The sequence below is a fragment of the Passer montanus genome, unplaced genomic scaffold, assembly GCF_014805655.1.
Source record: "Passer montanus isolate IOZ18808 unplaced genomic scaffold, ASM1480565v1 scaffold6, whole genome shotgun sequence".
In the NCBI taxonomy this organism is placed as follows: domain Eukaryota; kingdom Metazoa; phylum Chordata; class Aves; order Passeriformes; family Passeridae; genus Passer; species Passer montanus.
The window spans coordinates 16241590-16263915 of record NW_024371037.1 but is presented as its reverse complement, the minus strand read 5'-3'; positions in this window follow the sequence as shown (position 1 = coordinate 16263915).

Sequence of the window (22326 nt, the reverse complement as noted above, 5' to 3'; positions counted from 1 at the left end):
GTGAGCACCACATACAGCAGAAATATTTTGTATTTCTTTACTACTGTTTTGGTAGTGTCAAAACAGCTAATATTCAACCCTCCATTTCTGAATGAGAAATATGATAATTTAATTAAAGTTCAAATTCTGGGAGCTGTTGAAGATCACACATAATCCAATTAATTTTTATTCAATTATTTTAATAGTAAACCACTTTGCTATAATTACACTTAATCCCCTGATTTTTCTCCTCAGCTGTTTATCAAGGGTTTGTACGATATCTTTGAGGAAATCATACTGGGGTATAATTATCAACAATCCCCAATGGAATTAATGCACTAAATAGTACTCAATTATGAGCAACATTGCATTGCTGAACCGATTAGTTTGGAAGAATGCAGTACATAGTTTGAAGTTTCTGAGTTGCTTTCCCCAGAGCTTTTGGGAAGAGGAGACAATACAGTTATTTCTCCCACTAACTGATACTCAACAAAGAAATGCCAAGATAGAACTCATTCAAAGAAAAGAATTGCAACCAGGCCCTTCTAAGCACTGTGGATGCTTACGGAATTTTAAATATTAGAAATTACTTTCAGCAGTATCATATTCTCATGCACATATGGGGATTGAGCACAGGCTCCCTAGTGATGTGGTTACAATACCAAGCCTGACAGAGTTCAAGAAGCATTTGGACAACACCCTGGGTACATGGTGTGACTCTAGGAGATGGCCCCTGCAGAACCAGGGTTTGGACTTGATGATTCTTGTGGGTTTCTTCCAACTCAGCGTATTCTACGATTCTGTGATACAGCAAAGTGCTATTGGTATCTGTAATGTTGGAACCTTGATGCGCTAAAATTGTAATTTCATTATTTTATACATAAAAGAAGTACATGCATAATTGTGTCAGACTCTTGGAATTTGTCAAAGAAATTATCCAAATTCCCTTTTCTCATTGTGTGTTCTTTTTAAACAGAAATAAGTGTGTCCTATATAGGATGCTCTGTTTGCAGGAATGTCCATCACCTATTAAAGAAGTCCAGCATTAAGAGTGACATTAGATTATTAGGTACACCCCATTGTCTTCTTCCGAAGTCTTACACAAACCCAGCATCTTGCCAGACTTTTGGTGATAAAACACAGAGAAGGATAAAAACTGAAATTCCGTACTTGAAAATAAGGGTCTATTGTTCAGATCCTCACGTTGCTGACAAAAGGTGTACTATTTTAAAAGGATGTTTATCAAACCTTAAATAATTGTAATTCTCCTTGTAAGAATTGACGCTTTTTCTAGTTTTAGAAGTGTTAATTCTTTGGCAACCATGTAATAAAATGTGCAATAAGAATACCTAATTATCCCTATGTAAAAATCAAGACAGAAAAAGGTGATTTGTAAGCTTATCAGTATGTGTCAAAGAGAAGCTAAAAAAGAAGTTACCTAATTTTCTTCTCACTTTGATAGTGAGAAGATAGTGCACTACATGCAGTGTTGTAATGCAGCAGGAAGGAACATTTTTTTTTTTCTAAATTTGACACTGTAACATGTACCTATCTTTTGCATGTTGTTTTCCATGTCTATGAAGTAGCCTGGAAGATCAGGCCATATGGAGGGTTTTGAATCTTCTCCATGGTCTTTAGCTCTAGAAAAAAGCTGTAGTGAAGGAAGTAGTTAATTGATACTTTTAGTTTTTTTACCTTAGATAACCCTTTCAAAGCTGATATACAGACACCATGCCTCCCCACCACTGTCAAATTTGCATTTGGTGCAATGTGAAAGCCTAAGTTCACCCATTCGTGTCTGAAATAGGGTAAGTAAATGTCAAGGTAGGCTCCTTCAGCAGTCAAGGCAGCCAAAAGGCATGGACATCTGGAGCAACATATACTTTCATCATTCTCCACTGACTCCAGTGAGGGTTGAGTGTGAGTTAAAATTAATCCTAACTTTAGGATTCAACATTAGATACGTCCAGGCCGAATCCAGAGACAAAGGTCCATCATCCAATCTGTCGTGAGCACTTTAGATAAAAATCTTAGAATTTGCTTCATCCATTGAAAACTGTTGTTTTTCAGTCTGTCTTTTTGATGGATAGTGTAAAGGCAAGATGCTATGGGCTCATTTCACTATTTTTTTAAGGGACACAATCTTCCTTCTAAAAGCATGCCTGCAAACAAGTGTGTTTTCCTGAATTTCAAGTTTGACTCAGGAGACATAATGTGAAAAAAAGATTTTTTTAATAAATACAAAAATTTTATCAGATATTTACTGAGAAAATTTTATCAGATATTTACTGAGATTTAATTTATCTCACACAAATTTGGTCCAATCTCTGTAATGGAAAAAATGTTTGGACACCTCATTTTCTTCCCTCTTTTATTTCTAAGGACATATGGCTATTTCATGAGCACCCTCTTACTACACCACTTCGCTGAATATGTATCTGTATTTAATTTCCATTACCACTCGCTGTAGTAGAAATGAAATGGTCCTTAATTTGATACTTATTGTGAAAAGATGTCAAACTCTCACTGTTTTTTACTGTTTTACTGCTTTCTCCCATTGTTTCTAAACAAGAAATGGAAACCTAAGGAATTTACTGAAATTGAAAATTAAATTAATTTAGGAAATCAGGCAACATGCGTCGTACTGAATGAAAAAAAATATTGACTGATATAAAGGAAAACAGGCACACATCACTTCAGAGTTCAAACTTCATAATGAGGTGATATAAGGGTCTGACTGTCAAAGTGGAAATAATATAACCTGCCAGTTTGATGTCATCCATGACCATATTTTATTGAAGGAAATTTAAGCGTGAAAGAAGCAAACTCAGTATTGATTATGATCAAAAAGCTTCTGGCCAGAGTAGTGTTAGTTGGCTGTGTCACAGCAGCAATTACACAGCACTGGTCCCTGGAGACTTTCACCTACTTGTTAGATGAAATCAATAATACCCAGACAAGCACTGAAATGACATTTTAATGTTCACAAAGAACATTTACACTTCAGGGCTGCCTTTGAAAAAGTTTCTAACAGTGATGGAGAGGGAAAATGGAGGGTTCTGTGTAGCAGGCAAAGATGCTTGTTTTCAAACCAAGTTATTAGCTGTCGTTGGAGAGAGCTTTGCCAAGACTGTGTGATAACAGGACTGGATATATAATAGATAATGGGTTATTTTGACAGAAACAAACTGTTTGCAAGTACTTGAGGAGAGGCAGTGATATATGAGAAAGGAGAGGAGTTGGAGTCAGCTGCCCCTTCTCATCCCAAGAGATGGTACAACCCAAGACGATGGGACCAAAATGCGTAAGGTGGCAAGTCTTAGCTACATTCCTCTCAGTACTATCTATTTTTTTTTACTAGAAAAAGATACTTTTTAACTTCAACTTCTTTTATGCAGAATGAAATCTGGTAGAGAGAAATGTGAATTAGGTTACTTTTAATGCCTTTATTTTCAAACAGCTATAATTTCTGCTGGAGATTCAGTCAGAAAGCCCCTTCATGTTTTTTTCTGAAAATTTTCAAATGCTTAGAGTTAGGTAATGATACTAAGGCATCCAGGCATGTCAAGCAAGTTACTCACTTTGCCTCTTTTGCGGCTTAACTCCAGTAACAGCTAAGCCCCACAAAAGTGCTTGCTCACTTCTCATCATATGGTTGTGTTGAGAATTGAAAGGGAAGTGAGAAAACTCATGAGTTGAGATAAACCAGTTATATAGGCAAAGCAAAAAAAAAAAAACAAAAAACCAAACAAAAAAAACCAAAAAAAAACCCCAAAAAAACCACATATGAGCAAAATAAGGAATTCATAGGAATTCATTCACTGCTTTCCATCAGAAGGCTAGTGCTTAGCCATCTCTGTACAATTGCTATGAAGAAAATGAACTCTTTCCTGTTCAAAAGGAGTATATCCCCTTCAATTTCCTCATGACTTAGGAAGAAGGCTGCTAAGTCTTTGCATTTTTTCTCAGTGTTTCTGTGCTGCAGGAAGAGATTCTTACAGCCTGGGATCAATTGCCTCTTCAGACAAACGTGATTTAAAAATACATTCCTATTTTTTAATGAAAGTTCCTGGAGTACTGCAGGAACTAAGGCAGTAGGCTAATGTCCAAACCCAGCTCGACCTTTTTATTGAATCTAGGCCAATAAGGCCTCTCAAATATTTTATCATTCCTGATGCAAAAATAAATTAACTGCAGTTTATTTTGATTATTGTAGTTAAAAATATTTCACTACTTCTTTCTTCTCTTAAAAAAAGATAAAATTAAACATGAAAAGAAATGGGATTATCAGAATCTTTCCCATTGCAGCATAATATTATATACACAGGTTAATCCCTGAACGTGATGAAAATACCAATTCAAGATATCTTTTTCCATATTTATACATCAGTATGGACTCTAGAGTGCATCTTCTGAAGAGGTTAATCTCTCATAATTTTTTTTCTTTCTTCAGATAGAAAAATATACTGAAAAACAAAATATGTACGTTTAATCTGCAATAATTCAAATATGTAAGACTGTTTGTCATGTGTTAGCTCAAAACATGAAGCTTTATAAAATACAAGCAGAAATTCAAATTTCTGGCTTTCAAATGAATCTGACTAGTTGGACAAGTGATATAAGAAATATGAGTTAATACCTAGCTGAACTATGTGAGTTCTGTCCCAGTTCTGTGCCAATGTAAACTGAAAAGATCCATTAATAATCAACCTCATGCAATATTCACTGTTGCTACATCAAGGGTCTGTTTTACTAACATAGCCAGTGCCAAGAATGCTGCTGCTTTACAGTTCCATGAACAATGGTAGATCAGCCAACAACTGCCCTCTGGAATTACTGCACCTACCAAAAGCCTTTTCAAGCATCAACAGAATCCCAACTTTCCTCCCAACTTTCCTAGTTTGTCCAGGAGGTGATGTGGAAAAGACAACAATGTAATTTCTCCTTGTTTTTTAACAACCAATTGAGAAGGCAGGGAAACTATTTTTTCCTTCTCTTCTTCACCTTTATAACTCACAAAGACTGGAAGATCACTGGAGTTAAAATTTTCCATATTCTTCGTGTTTGCTTTTTCCCTCTGGGGGGATTTAACCAACTATAGAGGACTTAACATACTTATGCTTAAGAATTCAGTTTATCTTCTTCATAGAAACATGGGTATAAGTCTTAAAAAAAAAGATATGTGAGGTTTGCATGGACTTAAACACAGCTGTGTCTTTAAGACATGGTTTGAGCATGCCCAATTTCAATGTCGCAGTTGGGTGCTCCCTTGTGGTCTCTGAATGCCAAACCTCTACCAGCCTTTCTTTTCTGTAGTGGAGTTGTACCACTCAAACTGCTTATGACAAAATAAAGGTTGAAAAAATCCCCTAGACCAACTACTCAAAAATTGTGTGTACAACTAGGAGGAGAACGTTCTTTTCACTGCATGTTTCAAACTGCATTTTATCTTTATTTATTTATCACTTTGGAAAAAGGAAATATTTATTAATGAAGTAACAACAAATTCCATAGAAAGATATTATAACAGCTCTATATATTCTCTCTCACAACCTATCTGTCTGATGTGTTGTGTAACCAGGGAAAACCAGAGCTGATATTTTCCTTGAAAACCCCTACAAATAAAGAGTATTAATTTCCCCCACTCCCAGTAGTAAGAAATTCTCTTTTCATTATAAAGAATAAAGACTTTGAAATAGTTAGTTTAAAAGGTACCACTTTGACAGCCACCTTTTCTGAATGACAGCATGCCATACTTAAATAAAATTAATTTTTATATAATTAAATATAACTTTAAAAGTAAAGCAGTTCATAAGGATGTTCGCTATGGAATCAATAAGAATATGTATTAAAATAATTTTTAATACATATTCTTATAATACATATAATTCTTTTATAATTCTGAATGTGGTTGCCTTTTCATTTTGGTATATTAGTAAAACAGTTTTTTGTTAGAGAATACTTTTGCAGTTAAAATAATATTTTTAGATTTCATTCATTAATTATTCTGGTGGTAGTTAGCAGCTGCCTATCACATCCAGAGGTCTCTAATAATTTTTTTAACTGGTTTTAAGAAAACTCCAAGTTAATTAAACAGTAACAATAAGCTGTATATGTTTTTGTTTGTTTTTCTATTCAACCCCTAATCCCAGTGTGTATAGCATTTAGATATTCTAAATTGTCCAGTATATATGTATTCTAGACTTTGTATGCATTTCTGAAAATGTTTGGAATGTTTGGTTTGATTTTGTTTGAGATTGCTTGGGGTTTTTTCTTATTTGGAGTGGCTATTCTGCTAATTATTCTGTAGTGAATGTCTTCCCAAATTTTACCAAATGTATTTGGATTTTAAGTTTTCAGTCCAGATTCAGTTTAGGCTTTTTGGAAGGTCTCTAATCATCTGTAAAGACAGTAGGCTTTCTGTTAAAAAGTTACCTGGTTTTTTATACTATTCACTCTTTATATTGTTTAAAAATGCATTAGATTTTGCCTATTACCACCAGGGAAACTTCTCATTCCATATTAGCATTCCATTGATGTGTTTCTTAAAATAGTATTTCTTTGACAAGATCAGTATTTCCAAGAGAAAAATATTTGGGGTTTTCTAAGGTTTTAAATATAACTGTAAACGAATGAATTGCGTTTTCATTCTAAACTGAAAAGTAGTACTTCAAAAATAAGTTTGATTTGTAATATGAGCTTTACATGATGTAAAAACTTGGTCAATGAATAATAAATATTACTGGAAACCTTAACTCAGGTGTGCAACCATCTCTTCCTGCTAAAATTTGTACTTATTGCCGCACAAACCTAGGGAAATTTATTTGCATTATTTTATGGTAATTAAGTAATTTTGCTTAATTCTGTAATATCTGAAAACACATATATCTTTTGCAAAACAAAAAGTAACCCTGTAATCAAAGTTATCATGGTGAATACTCTATAACATAATTAAAGTTATTCCTTTTTTCCGTATCTAAATTTGCAGGAGGATAACAGTACACCATTACAGAAATGCTGGGTGCATTAGTGGAAAGACAACATTACACTTTAAATTGTTCATGACAGAGTTGCACCAGCAGGCCAACAAATTATTCACCTGTGATATAGCTGCTCAAAGATGAGACAAAAATACGTTGCTTTTTTGTGACTCCAAATCATCAGTAAAGTCAGAGAAAATAATATTCAAATGAAGCTTCATTTCTGATTCTTCTGAACCCATTAAAGCAAAACAAAACTTAACCTGGTACGTGATCAGGAAGACTGAAAATATGTGGCTGTTACATTTTGTGATGCCTTATTAGCAAATATTTGCTTTTCTCTGATTCTTTGTCTCAACTACTGTAAAACATAAGGGAAGAATGGAATTATGGATAAAATCCCCATTGCAATATGGAAATATTGTGTGGTGAAAGACCTTCTCCAGCTTCTTAACAAGGTAGGTACACGGAAAATCACATTAATTGAAATCACTGAGATACTTTAAGCTTTTCACAAATGCCACAATTAGACCTGGCTTAATCGCCTTCATCTTTGTTTCAGAATCTCTTCAGGAAATATATTAGGATGTACAATTTCTTGTCCTCTTTTCCAGATCTTGCTTTTCCTCTGGCAGCGTCATAACCAAGAGATGAAGAGCTTATCTGAGGTAAACAATTACAAGATTGTTGTTTTTCTTCACCAGATCACACAGACAGAAAAAAAGTTACAGTTTCTGTCAGCCATCTCCTGCTGTCAGCTATCTCCTGCTGTTTGAGTGGTGAATCATTGCTCTGTGACTGAAAAGAGTGCTTGTGTGCATCACTGAAGGAAGAAGAAATCATGGCATAATTTGTACATTCATAATTTATACATTCAAAAAACCTTTTAATTCTTATTTAAACCATAAATTAAATGGTCATTTATTCAATCTTCCTATATTGTTCAAATAGCACTTATGACACTGAAAGCTAGACTCCATTTCCTCACTGTCATCATCTGAGAATTTGGTGTATCGGTTTCATTTGCTTGAAAGTCAATCCTCAGAGGCTATTTTCAGCCATGGTATTTACTCCCTCTTCACACCAGCATACAACCTTGTGAGCAGGAATATTGCCAAACTAACAGCTAAGCAAGAATACATTTCTAAATGTGAACCAGCAGGTGCTTCAGATAACAGGAGAAACAACCAGAGCAGGGACAAGACAACAGCAGCTCCTGAATATCTGCATCTACAGAAAGCACCATGCTCTCTAACAGCAATGAGGGGCTTAATTATCTTATTTTAAAAAATGTGCAACCACAGAAGACACATTGGTGGCCTACTAGAAAAATCTGCTCCACCCTGAAAGAAAAAAAAAATACCAGACCTAAGGTGTAAAAATTGCATCAAGGGGGGGTTACACAATATTGGAATATAACTGAATATATTAATAAGACCTGATTAGCTGCTAATGGTCTTGTAATAGTCATTATGCTCATCTTCTAAATCCAGTACTTCAGAAAAAGGTGAAAAATAATCAGAGAGGAAAGTGAGCTTGTCCTTTTACATTCTTCCTTCACAAACAAATACTACAGGTAAGTCCTGCTAAAATATAATCTCCTTGGGTCAGGAACAACATTTTCTTAAATGCCTGTTGTAGTTCTATACATAGGACAGCTTAATTGTGTTATATTAATACAATAAAATACTCACAAAAAATTCAGTGAGAGATTAATGAATTGTTTGCAATACAATATATTTCAGGGTTTGACTCCTCAAATAGCTTTTTTTTTTTCCCCACAGACCATTCAATCATGGAGCAGAATAAATACATTAAATAGTTTGAAATAGGTATGAGAGTATACAAAAAAATTTCTGTATACAACTGATAATGGTGGCCATAATATGACTGATTAGCATTCTAGATATCAGAGAAAAGTGAAGCAATTTGAAAATGTGTACAGTGTTTTCTTCCATCCCGTCATCATTATTAGGTAAGATTAATGTTGCTTGGATGGTTATTAATGAATAGATTCCTGGAATAAAATTTAAATTTCTATTCCTTTTAACCATAATAATCTTCTGGAATAAAATACAGGAATTCTCTTTATTTCCAGAAGCCAGAAAAAGGCTCTTTCATGTTTAAGTAGATGGTCAGTTTCATAACTGAAAATAATTGAGAATTTGGCTTATTCATGCAGAAGCATGTACCTTAAGTACAGGCAACTAAACTGCAGGTAATACTTTGAAAGTGCCCAGTACTTCACTGATGTCTCCCATGAAAGTATATTTGCTGATGTAGCGGCTTTTGTATGAATTATACAAATATATATGAATATATAACAATCTACTGAGTGGCCATTAGTCTAAAAATATGTAGTGTGTAAATAGCATCTCAGGAAAATTTTAACAGCATGGGAATTGTGAATAACATCTTATTCTGCTCTTACTTTCATTGTGTCTATCTTTTTTAGCCAAAAAGATTTTTATTAAGAGGTTTTCATTAGCCGTTCTGTAACTTAACTGTGGAGGAGATGTTAGGCTATGATAAAGTCCTCATAAATTAGGAATATATATTAGTAGGTTAGAAGAGAGTAAAAAAAACCCTTCCAAATTATTCAAATATTAAATCTAACATTGATTTGTAAAGCATACCCAATAGCAGTTGATATTAATGCCTCCTCTGATGGTATTTTTATTCATTGGTATCCAGCCTTGAAATATGTTAATCAAGCTAGATACTTTAATAACTAAGTTGTACTTATCTGTGTGATGTCCATTATTTTGAAACCAGAATTGCAAGTGCTACTCTCTATAATATCTGTAATTTTGATTTAAGGTAGAAATGTACTGCTAAAAGATAAGCTGATTTGGCTGCAAATGCACACATTGAAGTCTTAAAATACATTGCACTATCTCAATCCTTTTACTCTTTTTTCCATTAACACTTGAATGAAAACAAATAAGCAACAGGATGGTGCATTTGTATAACAGTACATTCCTCCAGCAGTATTTTTACTACATATTTTGGTATTCAGACTTGGACGACCCAAGTCATCTATTATGTTATGCTCTGGGCAAAACAGATGTTTCTGTGGATGTTTATGTGCAGTTTCAGCTTTTATTAACAGAGACATAAAATTCCATTTCTGAAACCCTCATAAATATTATTATTAACAAAGTCCAGTTTGCTTTGATTTTATCTAGCTGTAACTGTTAAGACAGTGTAAGAAATTAGAAACAAAGACTAAATTTGTTTGAGTAGACCAAACAAGAGCATAACACTGAGAAAATAATTAAATTAAAATTTAAGAAAAACCCCAAAATAATAATAATACACTAAGTATATATCACAGTTGATAAATTTTGTAATGGCAAAACTAGAAGTGATTAATTTTCAATTTGCTTTTGGCTATAAATTACATTTAATCCTGATCAGGCACATTTATTTCCAACTCAGACAAATTCTTCACTTTATCAGTTTCACAAATGAGGAATAAGGAAAATACAGAAGATGGCCAGTGAAGCCAGTGAGATTTTGCCTCAATGAAAGGGGAAAAGACTCATTAAAATTTCCAGTTTAGCCATCTTTAAAATGAGACAAAGATTAAACATGCTGATAAGATTTTTCTGCTCAAAACTGGTTACCATGCATTATTTTATAAGAAATAACAGGCTTGACTGACATTTGTTTTTAATTTGACAATTATAAAGGAGTATCTTAAAATTGCTGCTCAAAACAAATATTTTCCTGAATTAGCTAGACCCATTTTTTTCCCTTTGGAAACCTGGAAAGTAGAGATAGTTGATTCAAATCAGCAACCCTCTTTCAGTTATGAACAATGTAATTGAGCATGGACAACAAAATTAAGTAGCTGTCACAATTTTCTCAGCTATTGGCTTTGAAATTCAGGAGATGTGCAACTTACAATTTGTTTGCAACCTGCAGCTAGTGTGACGAAGTAATATCACAGTTTAGGGAATAATTCAACATGCTAATTAGGTAAACAGGATTTTATGAGAAAAGAAAGGCATCAAGGTATTTCTTTTTAATCTAGAAGTTTCTCCACGTATATCATCAGCATTTATCATCCATACATCTTTACATATTCTCTTCTTGTACAATATTACTATTATTTGTAATACTAAGGTATTATGTCCATATCATTTATATAGAAAATTGGTTTTGTTCATTTTACAATTTAGTGAGTCAATGATACTGTAGCTAAGTCTGTATAAAATATTGTCTACACTTGAAGGCTTATACTATGAAGTACTGCAAAATTAGTGAGCTACAGATCCACATATCAAACTCTTCAGCTTTGAGAATGACACAAAGCGTTCCGACTCTTACAAGTTGGATTTTTTTTTTTTGTTCATTAATTTATTGTAAGTTATGAGCAGAATATTAAATATTTGACCTTCATTAGTGTCTTGTAAGCCTTGGGCACTTAGGTTTGCCCTTCTTCAGGATAATCCCCACTTTGGGTTATTTTGTCAGCAGGTATAGTTAACATCTATTGTTCTTCCCCAACTATCCTTTAAAAATAGATTAACTGCTTTCTTTTCTGCTATGGTTTCTTTGCTTTAAATTTTATAAGAAGAGATTATTGAAGGCAATTTTCATAATTTAAAATAGATCATTCATGCAAAATATTTTTTAACCTATTGCATGAATAATAGAATGCTTGTGGGAAGACAAACCTGTCTATACTATTTTTGATTATTTCTTTGGGTTTCTGGGGCTAACATTTTCATTATATAAGTAGCAAGATCATGTTTGGAGAGCAAATTTGTCTACCATCTCTGTTTCTCATGATTTACATTGTTGGCATTTTTTGGGTCCTCAAATATTGCCAATATTAAAACCATTATCTTATTTCAGATGGTGTAAAGTCCTATCTTTTGCTGATTGTTCCCTTGCTATAGGCCACTTAGTAAGAGGGTGGACGAAGTTATAAATATATGGTTAAAAACAGCTAAGGAAAATTCTTATTATAAGTATTTACCTTTCTGATTTCACACAATTACTGTGGCAATCATGTTCTGCTTGGTAGAAAATCTTTGTAACTTATACATAAATATTTTTTTGTACCTTTGTAAAAACTGGATGTTGGTTGCTGCACAAAAATTAGATTAAAAGCAGTTGTAGAAGGCTGGATGATTTGTTGGCTGGCTCAAAGCAATTAGGTGGGAAGTGGGTCAAGGAAAGCAGCGAGCTCTGCATACGTGCTATGGCCACTGCTCCACACCTTTCATAAGTGCCTTGTTTTATCTGAATAAGTTAAAGTTGGCTAAGTTAAAGTTTGTGAAGTTCCTTACTTTTTCTGGATGTTGTTTTAAAATTTGCTAAGTACCTTAATCTACCTTAATGTCCTAAAGTTTGGAAATAAAAGTTTGTTATTGAACTTCCTGAGAATTTTGTTGCTTCTCCCATGCAACACCCAGAGTATATCAAAGAACCTTTCCTTAAACCACTTGAGTGGGCCATGGTATTACACTGATCTGGATAGATAGCATATGATGCTGAAATATGAAGGAAATGGTATTTCTGATGACTGCTCTGTAGTATTGCAGTCAGCAGAAATCCTGGGAGTGGTCCCATCTTCCTATAAAAAGGGAAATGTAGCTATGGAGATCCTTTCTAGCTCAATGGAATTTCAAAATATTGCATTATTTACCTGCTCCAGAACAGCTCACATCTGGTGACTTTCTGGCATAACATGAAGGACATTAAAGCAATGTTTTGATTACTAGGAGGTTTGGTTGCCATACAGGAATTGTTTTTTCAAAGACAAGTAAGAGATGCCTAACCCTTATTGTACAGAACTGTCTAACTTTAGAGGCTTCCCTTTTATTTATTTCCTTGGTGTAGGATGGATTTCTAAAACTCCAGAAAGCCTGCTTTCTGTCAAGTACCCTGAATGCTATTAAATGCACATGGGTCATATGAAATTACTTCAGCGTGTAGGAGGCCTACTTACACATGATTTCAGTAAGTAAGTAATGTTTTGTGGGGGAGTTATACCAGAGGAGGAATATTTAAAATTATAACTGTGAATCATTGCTTCTAATATAGATAATATTTTGGTGACAGGAGCTACAGTGTGCATTCAGGAAAAGATGGAAAGACAAGCCCAAACCAATAGCCCACAATAGTAAACCAGAAGCTGAATCCAATAAGAATTGCATTACTTTTTTGTAAGAAAACAATTTTGGAAGTGAGAAGTGAGTAGTCTTCAAAAGTAAGCCAGGTTTTATTTTCATTGAAAGAGAAGTAATGAATTTGTGGTTTTTTTTTTTTTAATGGAGAGTCCACTTTCTGTTCCCCAGTGGTGACCAACATATTCAGCCTGTTTCAAAACTCATAACAATTTACAGGTTATTTTCTTACAGCCTTTATAGCATAGGTTCCCTGTGGAACTTAATGCTGATCAAGTGATTCTGTTGGTTCATTCATCAACAATGAAAAAGAGACTAGCACATCTCCCAGATGAGAAGTTTAAAAATGTAGGAATAACATGTCATTAAACAATTATTTTCTTGTTATTTGGGCCTCTCTTCCTGTGAAAGTCTCCATTTCTGTATAAATGCATATTTGTACATTTCCCAGTACATTAGGATGCTTTAGATGATTTTCCACTTGGCAGAAGGCCCAAGCCTTTATGAATCTTCCTATGTAATTGTGCACATGTGTTTGAAAGGGGGACAACTGAATTAGTGTTGTCCTCAATGAATTCCAAGCATGGCAGTCTATCACGAGTGATAGGTATTAAAATGTATTCTGTGATGATGGAAACCAGTTCAGAACTACTGAACATATGTTAGCATTGTTATTTAAAAAGGTTCTGCATGCCAAAGGCTGCAATGAAGCAATAACACACATTGTTAAATTATTTTAGAAAAGAAGAGGAAAATAAAAAAATGGGTGAAATTTTGTAATTTTGAGCCCTTCTGCATCTGGTTCCATTGGCTGAACACTGTGCTATTGTGTAACATTACCTGAAACAAATAATTTTTTCAAAGTATGTGAGTGTGTTTAAAATTTCAATGTGTTTCTTGGGTGGCTTGGAGGTTTTAGTTATTACATTTGAATATACTCATGGATAGAATGTTAAGTGTAAACTTCTCAACACATTCAAAATGGATTGATTAGGATCATAATCTTTAAAGAATGATTTCCACCTTTGGTGGTTTGAATAATCAAAAAATGGTCTCATTTTTTCAAGCATGTGAAGCCCTTTCTAATCCTGTACTTGTCAACAACTAGTGATGACAGACAATCAATACCTGCAAACATCTGTTTCAGGTTACATATGTGCTTGGTAAGAGCAATTGTGCTGGTAATATTTCATAGTACAATAAGTTGCTAAAAGTCCTTATTTCCAACTTTAGAGAAGAAAAAATAAAACCAACTATATGATTCATATCCTCATTCTTATTGATTTCTGTATTTAAAAAAAGCCCAAAACAACAAAACAATCAAAACCAAATGCAGAATGCAATATCAGCAGTAAGAAGTGATCAGTTGTAGTAAGAAGATGCTTTTTTCCAGCACACAATTTCATTATTCTGTTCTGATCTATGACTTCAGTACTACATGTGGTAGGGAAATGTTCCCTGCTTCTCACAAAACCCATTCTTCATGCACCTTTATTTTGTCATATGTGATTGACTTTGCCCCTTTCTTAAATCATGCAATTTTCAAGAAATTTACTGCTACCCCCAGCCTTGTATCAACAAAACTGCACATTAGTGCATGGCCTCTATTGTATCTTTCAGACTGCTGACAAATATACTGAGAAATACTGGACCAGGCACTGACTCCTGAGGAAGGAGTTTTGACGCTCAAACAGAGTAATTGCTGAATTTAAAGCAGTAAATGCTGTTTTTAAAGAAAAGTATATATTCTTTTTTTTGCTAATACTTGGTTCATGTGAAGACAGAATAGAATGAGCTCTACAGTCTTTGATTGCCCTTTTGTTCTGTGACCTTTTAGTCTGTCCTCCTGCCCTTATCCACTTCCTAATAAATTAAATTGTGCCTTTCAAGCTACTTTTGCAAAATATCCCTCATGGTAAAAGGCATTGTTTTGAATTTTTTTTCCAATAAAAAACAAACAGCATATTTGTGGAGCTTAGTGAGCATATGCACTCAGTTCACATTTATCCATGTGCTCTCTGATTGTGCTTTTGAATATTTCTAGAAATATATTTCTGTTTGAATGGTCTTGTAAAAGACCTCTGAAAACGAGGCTCCTCATAAAGATGAAAAAGAAGTAGAGTCCTTTTCAAAAATCACATGGACACATCTTCCTGCATTTGCTCATTCATCAGCATGTTTAATCTGTCACCTGCTATTGAACCTGTGAATTATGTGTATTTACAAAAAGAGGGTAATAAAAATAATGCAGTGTCAACATGCTTACAGGGGTTGTCATTCATAGTTCAAATAATTTTATTTTATGTTGCACTTTACTAGCCTTGCTGCTTCATTCTGTGCAATAAATAATAGGTTTGTGGTCTATTTGATTTTAGAATCTTGAGAGGAAGTGTATCGAAATTTGTATTTTTTATATATATAGCCAGTCAAGCTGCAAAGTTGTGTAGGACAGTATTTTTTAATCAGAGAAAAAGCAATTTCCCAATTTGGCTTATATAATTCACCATTGATTATACTATCCTACTCGTTCTGAGATATTGATAAAATTGAAAATAATTTCTTTTGATGTTCCATGTTTCATAATCAAAACCAATATGGCATATACTATTCCTATGGCTACGGTTCCTCAATACAAACCCTATTCCCTGTAATGGACAGCATCTGAAATAAACAAATGGCGATTAATCAGTAAACAGAAATAGCAATTTTAAGGCATGGCTCCAAGGACAGAGCTATTGGGGATTGTTTATACTTGATTCAATTAATATATTCAACACCAGGCTGACATTTTCAGTGGAGATACAAAATGCAGTTGGCTCCTGAGGCCAAGCCATAGCTGACAGAGTTGGAGTGGCAGACAGACAAAATTCATTGGAGATTTGTAAAAGAAAATAACCTTTTTCTTATAACTTAAAATGTTGGGGAAAACAGATTAGAATCAAATGGTTTATGTTTCAGAGACTCTGAAAGCTGACAATCAAATTTTCAGGTCAAATGAGACCAGTAAAGGTAATGGGTAAAGGCATGTGACACTAAAGTAATTGTATTTAGGAAGTTTACATATAAATTAGTGATCTGATTATTGTTAGAACTGAACACTACTTGCCCAATACAATGTCATTTGAGAAATCTATGGTTATCTTGTACGTATAATGTCAATACAATCACTATCTAAAATAAGTTTATACCAGGTTGGATTTACAGAACCTATGAACCTAGAGTGATGCCATTTGAAACTCTAAACATTCTATGTGCCAGAAGAATAATAACACAGTGTACAAGTGATCAAAGTGTTTTTGTCCTCCTAGACCCAGCAATTGAAAGTAAGCAAGCCTAACCTATCAGCTCTTTTTCTTTAAAATATAACAGTGGTATATTTTAGTGTCAACTATTCATATTTTTTTACCCAAAAGAAGTGGTTTCTTTTATTCAGAAATGTTTGTTTGGCCAAAAATGTTGAATAATGCCCCTTCAGTACTTGATACCCAACATGTGGAATTAGATTTCTGTAGAAAAAACGTACCATAGTGTCAGTAAACACACACCAAGATTAGAGAATGCTTTTCTCATTTCCTGACATAAAGTGTTTTTATTTGGAAATATGTTGTATCTTCTGTTTTATTTCCACTTTTTGATACTACAAGATGCTGCTTGTGAGGAAGCAAAATCTTTTGATTTTAGGAAACCTTTAGGAAATTTTCTCTTCTTCATGCTGTCTTTTGTGGGGGTTTTTGCTTTTTTTTTTTTCTTTTTTTTGCTTGTTTGTTTTGAGTTTTTTGTGGTTTTTTTTTTTTTTAATAAATTTTAGTTTCAGGTTGTCTTTTTCCTTTCTGAGTAGTCTCTTGATACTATACCTGTCATCACTGCCTTAGATATCCTGATAATAAACAGTTAAAAAAAGATGCAGAAATGGACTCTTCTTGGAGTCTTCGTGACAGTAATAATTTTATAGCTTTAATTACGTCTTGTGGACATCTTTTAATCCTGCCTGAATCAATTCACCCAGCTTAAAGATATCTCTTAAGATTCTAGGTAATATGAATTGTAGGCTATAGATCTTTAAAAAACTGAGAACTAGATCTTCAGAGGGAATGATTTTAATATCTTTTTATGCTGGAACTTACATAAAACTCTAAGTGTTACAAAACTCATGAGTTTAAAGTGAATTTAAATATTTTACTCTCAAAATTCACTAATACTGACTTGAAGTAAAAAAAATATTAAAGAAATAGAAGACAACAAGTGAGAAAACTATGAAAACAAAATATCTTTCAAATTCTAAAATAAGTTGTTAAAATTATTTAAAATACATTAACAGCAAACATTTACTTTTTAAAATATATCTATATAAAGATTGTTAAGAAATATTTAGATTTTTCCAAGAAAAAATGATCTCTGTAGTGCTGTCCATTCATACATTTTTATGCTTATTTCATCATTGAAAAACATATCTAATGGGAATGACAGACCATCATTTTTTCTCCTGTAATAAATAATTGGTTTAACCAGTGATTACGACAATGGCATTTTATTTCCAAATGATAATTAAACCAATGATGATTATAACAGGCCCTCTGTAAGTGCCCAACATCTATACAAAATTGTGATTTCCTTAGAATAAGGACTGTCAAAAAACCACAGTAATATTTGTAAAGAATAATAATCTTACTTAAAATCCAATACAATTGCTGTGGAAAAGGCTCATACTTCTGCTCAAAGATGTTGAATTGTACCTTATATAATATACACCAACCCCCAGAAAAGATGGAAGTTCCTATTGTGTTCTGCAGCTGCAGTCCAGGGTAGATGCACCCAAACTCTCTTAAGAATTACTTGCATGAGCTAACTGAATGGTCTGGCATCAGCAGCACAAAGTTCAATAGAGCCTGAAAAATCTTAACAGGCATTGGAAAAAAATTATTAATGTCCATCTTATTGTCCAGCTATGTGAGGCATCTCATTTAAAAGTGATTTAGATATGCAGGCTACAATTAATCATTCCAGACTTGTAAAAATAGTTATACATTAGCCATTAAAAATAAGTGAAAAGGAGTTTAATGACTTAAATTGAGGTTTAAAAATCTCATTACTGCCCAAATCTATTTTAGTAGAGGAGATGATAGCATCCATTGATTCAACTCTAGCAGATTTACCAAAGTATCAGGAAGGTTTAATTACACTAGAGGCAGTCAAAGAGAAAAACTCTCAAATGACACAATATAATCTGAAGCAGAGTTAAATATTATTAAGAAGCTAGTCCTCTATAGACTTAAAAGTTATGCAACAGTTTAATTTCATGAATTGAGGTATTCTTAAAAAATATTCCAGCTGGTAAAATTCCATAGAAATATCAATGTGTTTGAAATGTTAAAACACCTGACTAGGATTCAAGACTAACTCTACAGTATTTCTTATTAAAGGCAAGCAGTATTTGCCATTAAAAATGTCGCAGGAGACAAAGTAAATGTCTATTGGACAACACACTATTTAAAAACTGCAGTACACTATAATGCAATGGGTTAATAAACCCTGTATATGGGTAAACACTGGCAGTGGGTAAATTGAGCTGAATACAGTTTCTCTTGGGCTGTTGATATTGGGCTATCTGGAGTCAGTAGGACTCTAACGATGTAATCAGGTTTTTGGAACATATTCATAAAAATGGAACATTAAGTTTCTCTTGAATACAGTGAGAGTTATAATGTACATACCCTCTTACCTGACGTTAGCTGTCTTGAAATATATTTTTTTTTTGTTTAAAAGTAGTATTTTTACTTTCTCCACGTTCTACAGAGATGGATAAGCATAATTAGAGCATAATTCATCACACCCTAAGGTAATTTAATTTCCAAATGCCCATGGAGATATGTTTCAGACTGATTTTAATCTGAAGAAGAAACCATGGTTGTAAGCATATGGATCTAAGCACCAAGTGCTTTCATCCACTTATGCAACAAGTTACTTTCTAGTATAGACATAGCTAAGTAAATTTAGACTCTGCTTAGAGGAGATGTTAATCTCTCATAAGAGATTAACTTGTATGTAACTGTTCCTAATGAAGGGCTTACATGGGAAAGGCAGAAAAATTTGCTAGAAACGTTAATTTTCATATCCAGATTCAGAATCATTTTGGGAACAGGGTGAGCTTATTGTTATAGAGTAAATCTCTGTGTTAATTCAGTGGATCTAGTAGATTGAAAGCAGTAGCCAAAAATATTAGAAAATATTTTAATAAAATAGTAAATCTTCTAGAAGATGCAATGATGTAATGTTTCAAAACCACCTTTTTTCCTCATAATATGTTCATTTTTACAGTCATAGAATCAGTTGAGTATATCCAACTAAAATAGTAAGGAACAGGCTTGGAAATATATGTATGTATTAATAGATTAGTGTAATATAAATATTGTCACTGTTTAAGCACACCTTAAAGATCTTTTTTTGGAAAACAATACATATTTTTAGACCTTTAGAATACTTATATTTCAACATTTTAACTGATTTAGAGTCAGAGTCCGAGTCATCTGTCTCATGCAATCAAATAATCTCAAAGTTTGAAAAAAGTAATTTGCTCATCTACATTCACTCTCAATTAGTATATTTTTTAAACAGCATGCTCCTTAGGTATTTGTCTGGACAGTTTAAAAATTCCAGTCAGAGGTTATTTCATATCTGTAAATGACAATGTAATAACTGTAATCACTATTATCCTGTTTAAGACAGTTCACCATGTGGCTAATTTTAAGCATTCAAAAAGCATCATGACTTCAGTCAGACTGCTAGACCTGCTATTATGCCTGCTTTTAAATGCCTCATCAACTCAAACAACTACCAGGATGAGACACCTTGTCAGTCTAAGGAAAAGTAGATCCTGACCAACATAATTTAAATATGTATTAAAATTTAAAATTATTTTTTCCTGAGAGTACATCATGACTAATAGTTTCTAAATACTTTTTCATGTGCAGAGGCAGTAAAAATATCGATGTCAACCTTAAATTAAAATAATCTCTCATCATTATAGTTAAACTTGCTGATTATTATAGTAATGTTGCTTATTATAGTTAAACTAAAGCTAAAGTTCAAACTAAGCATTTCAAATGAGTTCACTGCATAATTAACTTGATTTTTAAACAGAGGCAGCATATAGTCAAAAAATTAGTCATTTACTAAATCTGAAACGTTTAATCAAATTTTAAGTATATGTTAGTATACTTTGGCATCTATATCAGTCTAGTAAAAACTCTGCCAACTGACTGAAATGATAAAAAGGAATATTGAGGGTGCATAATGAAAGCAGAAATAAGTAGATCAAGGATTAAAGGAGTATTATACTACATTTGCAATATTCCCAATTAGTGAAAAGGGTCTATGACATATTGTAGAATCACAAGGAAAAAGTTTTCAAGTTCTGTTTTTGCTATCTTGAATACCATATTTTGTATATTTGTTGAAGATGTCTGTGATTTTAATGTCTTCTCAAAACCCCAAACTTTATAAGGAGTTTTGTTCCTGGAAAAGGTAAGCTGCTAGAATGTCAACCAATCAAAATAATAATTCCTTTAAAATCTGGAAATCTGAATTGGACTTATGTCTGAAATATGTATTTTGCAGTCAAAAGTTTTCACAGTACAATTTCCTCAGAAAAGAAAAGAACAGTTTTATTGTTGTTGTTTTGTTGGGGGTTTTTATAATAAATGTTGCATTCTGGGAACTAACCAGTGCTACTGAAAAAGATACAAAGGCTCTCAATTTGACATTCTCATTTGCCATTCATGGCAGTCTGGCCATACAATAGTAATTCATTCAGTTTGCATTAGTGCACTGTCAGCTTAAACCCAGAGTTTGTCAGAAAAAGATGGTTGGTGCAATCTGCTTTTGTTAAGGGGCTTTGACTAGAAGGACTACAACTGAGTGAGGCAAAAAAATCATACAATATTCAGATTATTTTCTAAAATATTTGTTGAACAAGCATGTAGTAATTGGGGGGGAGGTTCTCATAACTGGTAATAGAAAAATGTGGAGCAGGAAGATGTGATTGAGAAGGATAAAGATACTGCATGAGGTTTTGGGACATGTGACATGAATAGATGAGAAATTAGGTGTAGGATGATGCTGGCAGATCTGTTCGCCCTTGCCAGAGTGGTCACTCTGGATGAAGTGCTTTTCATTGTTTTTGGATTTCCAAAGTCTTGCTCCTGAGGTTCCTTTTTAACCGGGTGCCATTTAGGACTCTGAGTGAAGTAAAATGCTATTTATTAAAAATATTGGCAGCTTCTTGACAGACCGTGCCTTCTAAACTGTACTCAAAGGAACTGTGCACGCTTTATACTGCTTTCAGTTCTACCAAAACAGCTGAGACTTAGTCAAACATTGGGTAGTTTTTTTGTCCATTTTTTTACTCCATAAATCCTGGAGTTGTTGCAGCCACTTCAGAAAAATAATCTCTGAGAACAACCCAGTAAAACTGGGACAGATTATTTAGTTATTTGAAAGCTTCTCTTTCTCCATAGTCAGTATACCTGCTGGCCTTCCTTGAAGGAGGCACTGCCATGGAAAAAAACCAGGTGTAAGTGTATAGATGTTATGGAAGAATGTTGCAGCTCTCCAGGGGGAGTGTTTTCCTGCAGTGGAATTGCAAAGTGCATCCAGAAGATAGAAGGAAATTAATAAAAAATGTATAATGTAATTTTTTTGATGATCCACAAGAGTTCTCAGGAACATGCAGCTCTGAGCTGGACAGTAAATTTTTTAGCCTGTTTAAAAGCCTGTCTAAAAGTCAGGAAATACCTTGAGTACATCTTTAATAGAAGTGCTATTTTGGTTTGCCCAATTTCTTTAAAGTCATTGGTCTGGACTCATCTTGCCTAATTTTTAGCAAGGAAGACATCCAAGATGATGAAAGCAACTTTGATCTTACATAGTAAGAGCTGTCCCATTTCACCCCCTAACTAAAAAGGAGATGCTGTAACAGAACTCTCAGGTGCTTCAAGGTACATGGGACAAATTTGAATGAAAATATCTAAAGCTGGAGCCTGTTTACAGCTGAGCCTTGTTTACAGCTGAGTTGCATTTTTAAAGGGTTTAGGCTTCATGCACATAGATGGACAAATTTGAATGAAAATATCTAAAGCTGGAGCCTGTTTACAGCTGAGTTGTATTTTTAAAGGGTTTAGGCTTCATTCACATAGACTTTTGGAATGTCTCAAATCCTTGATGTTACT